General features: G+C 42.6%; 1 pseudogene; it reads right to left on the bottom strand.

The window, feature by feature from the left end:
- Positions 1–710: 710 nt before the first annotated feature.
- LOC121477616 lies at positions 711–3418 on the bottom strand (annotated as a pseudogene).
- Between the last annotated feature and the right edge of the window lie 225 nt (positions 3419–3643).

The following is a 3643-nucleotide window of genomic DNA, read 5'->3' as shown; positions in this document are numbered from 1 at the left end:
GTAATAGTGAGTGGTGTCACTCCCATTTCTAGGCCTTGATCCCTCGATCTATAAACCATGGATATCAGATAGCTCCATATAATGGATGCTGAGTAAGAGCATACAAGCCTTCTGGAGAAACTTGCCTCAGCCCTGTAAGGAAGGCATTGCCATCCAGCTGGTGTTCTATCTGAATCTTATTTATTTATTTATTTATTTATTTATTTATTTATTATTTATTTTTAAAGATTTTATTTATTTACTCATGAGAGACACACACACAGAGGCAAAGACATAAGAGAGGGAGAAGCAGGCTCCCTGTGGAGAGCCTAATGCAGGACTCAATCCCAGGACCCTGAGATCATGACCTGAGCCAGAGAGACACTCAACCACTGAGCCACCCAGGTGTCTCTGTAACTGATTCTTTAAAAGGCCATTTTGCCTTTCTATCAATCCAGCTGCTACAGAATGGTGGGGAACATGGTAAGAACAGTGAATTCCACGAGCACAGGTCCATTTTCACATTTCATTTGCTACAAAGCGAAGTCTTGATCAGAGCAATGTTGTGTGGAATTTTATAATGGTGGATAAGGCATTCTATGGTTTTGATAGAAGCACTGAATGTGGGAAGGCAAATCCATATCCAAGGTAACTATCTGCCAATATAATCAAACCCGTTACCAGGTAGTTGGTTAATCACCCCAAGAAATTTTATTATTTCAGGGGCCAGATCATATGGCATGAGTGAAAGACTGTGTCGTTGAGCCCATGCAGCCCTCCATCCACCATGACCATTTTTTCATGACCCCATTGAATGATAACAGAAAGACTGGGAAAAAAAGACTGATATCCATAGGGCAGATCATTCCATTCAATTGATTATTAAGATCCTCCCCTGCTAAGGTCACCTTTTAGTGAGTACTTACATGGAGTTCACACATCTTAACTTTTTTTTTTTTTTTTTGCCCACTCAGAGAAGTTGATTCACATATATCTTTCCCAGATGCCTTTGTCATCAGTTTTTATGTTCTTTCCAATTCCCTGACCATCTAGTTAAACCATCGGCCACAGCTCACAAACTGGTATTTAATGCCATGTTTGGCCATTTCTCCTTCCAAGTATAGGGAACAATCAGGTGCACTGCCTGAAGATCTGTTCAATGGGAGGATTTCCCTTTATCACTGTCCTTTAGGACTGTCCCAGAAAGAGGCTGTAGTGCTGCAGCTGTCCGCTTCCAGGTGGCGTTTGTATATTGTGCAGAGCCATCTTTAAATCACATCTAAGTCCTATCTCCCTCTGTCACCTGGTCAAAGGGAACTCCCATTGAGGCCATACATACAGGCTGGGAGTAAGAAAGAAGTGCAACGGGAGTGGGTACTATGGGTATTTGAGCCACTTCTTCATGTCACTTGCTCTTGCCTTCAGAGCTTACTCAACCCGATTATGCATGTATCATTTCATTTTGTTCATTGAGTCCTACTGTGCATGCCCAACTTTATGGCCTTGTAAGTCAGATAACACCCAGTTTATGATGAATACTTCAGGTCTCATAGTAACTTGGTGGCATAGAGACAAGCATTCAGTCTCTACTAAAGCCTGGTAGAGGCCAAGAGCTGTTTCTAAAGAGAAGAATATTTATCTGCACATGCTGGCGGGGCCCGGTTCTAAAATCCTAAAGGCCTATACTAAAATTCACCTGTAGGGACTTCCCCAAGGATCCAGCAGCATCTCTCTCTGTTACTGGTACTTCAAGCACTATTGGGTCTGCTGGATCATCTAGCCCAAGGGATAGAGGAGCACGCATAGCAACCTGGACCTGTTGCAGAGCCATCTCTTCTCTGAGCACCATTCAAAACTAGCCGGTTTTTAGGTTGCTTGGTAGTGGAGCTGGGGTAACTCACCTAGATGAGAAATATGTTGGCTCCAAAATCTGAAAAGGCCTACTAGGCATTGTGCTTCCTCTTTCTTGGTTGTTCAGGGATTCGGTGCAACAAATTTTCCTTCACATTAGAAAAGGTATTTCCAACATGCCCCACACCACAAGACCCCTAGAAATTTCACTGTGGTAGAAGGCCCCTGAATTTTAGCTGTATTTATATCCTACCCTCTGACACGCAAATTTCTTACCACCCAAAGTCAAGTAGTTGCTCCTTCCCTCTTACTAGGTCAAGTCCACATAATGCCATCAGTGTAATGGACCAATGTGATATTCTACAGAGGAGGGAAAAGACAATAGAAATTCCCACAAACTAAATTATGACAGGGGTCAAGAGTTGATATATCCTTGAAGTAACATAGGGGAGATAAATTAGTGGGCTTGCCAACTTCAAGCAAACAGCTTCTGGTAGACCTTCTGGACAGGTATGGAGAAAAAAATGACAGCTTATTTAACTGTATACCCGGTACCAAGGGATGTATTAATTTGCTCAATCAATGAAATCACATCTGCTGTAGCAGCTGTACTTGGAGTCACCACCTGGTTAAGCTAATGATGGTCTTCTGTCATTCTCCAGGATCCATCTGTCTTCTGCACAGGCTAAATAGGTGAGCTGAATGGGAATGTGGTAGGAATCACCACCCCTGTAATTTTCGAGTATTTAATGGTGGCACTAATCTCTGCAATCCCATCAGGGAGACGGTGTTGCTTCTGATTGATTATTTCCCTAGGTAGAGGCAGTTATAATGGCTCCACTTGGCCTTTCACATTATAATAGCCTTCACTCCACAGGTCAGGGAACCAATGTAGGAATCCCGCCAGCTGTTAAGTACATCTGTGCCAATTATGCACTCTAGAACTGAAGAATAACCACAGGATGGGTCCAGACACCCACTGAGTCCACTGTGAGGTAGACCTGAGCTAAAATTCCTTGATCACATGACACATAAGCTCCTACTCTGACTGGAGGTCCACAGTGACATTGGGTCTCCTGGAATCAGTGTCAGATCAGAGCCAATGTCCAGTAGTCCCCTAAGTGTTAAATTATTTCCTTTTCTCCAATGCACAGGTACACGGGTCCAAGGCCACAGGTTCCTTTGGGGAAGGCTGGGAGGGAGATTAGTGGTACAAATTCTCTGTAGTAAACTGGAGTCCTTCCTCAAGGGAATCTGGCCTCCCCATCATACAAGGGATCTGCAATTGTAAACCGGTTCAAGTTTGAGAACTGATTGAGGGGCCATGGCTCTCTGTTTTTATGATTCAAGTTAGACTTTCTTTCTTTGGCTAGAACTTTTCTGCTTATACAGATCAAGTAAGAATTTAGTAAGTTTCCTCTGTTTTACTTCTAGGAACATTACGATTAACTAGCCAAAGCCGAAAGTCTGCACGTGTCAAAGGACCTGATTTGACTTTGCTGCTCGTTATTGTAACCAAGTCACCTTGCCTTTGGTGATTGAGTGTCTCCACTTGGCCCCTGCCACTCTGAGATGCACTTACTCCCATTGCATTGAAGTTTTCCAACTGAGTGACTACAGTTTTCACTGTAAGGTCTGGCCTACAGAGAAAAATGAATCACAGGGCACTTTAAGGATACTGAGGCCACCAATTTATAACTTTAAGACCTCTTAACCTGTAAAAACTCTTTTGATTTTAAAGTAGGAAAAATACTAATTTTAGCATCAATGAAACACTGTAAATGATTTATCCTATTATTTCTCCATATAAAAT

The sequence above is a fragment of the Vulpes lagopus genome, chromosome 17, assembly GCF_018345385.1.
Source record: "Vulpes lagopus strain Blue_001 chromosome 17, ASM1834538v1, whole genome shotgun sequence".
Classification (NCBI taxonomy): Eukaryota; Metazoa; Chordata; class Mammalia; order Carnivora; family Canidae; genus Vulpes; species Vulpes lagopus.
This window is presented reverse-complemented; position numbering and strand designations above follow the sequence as displayed.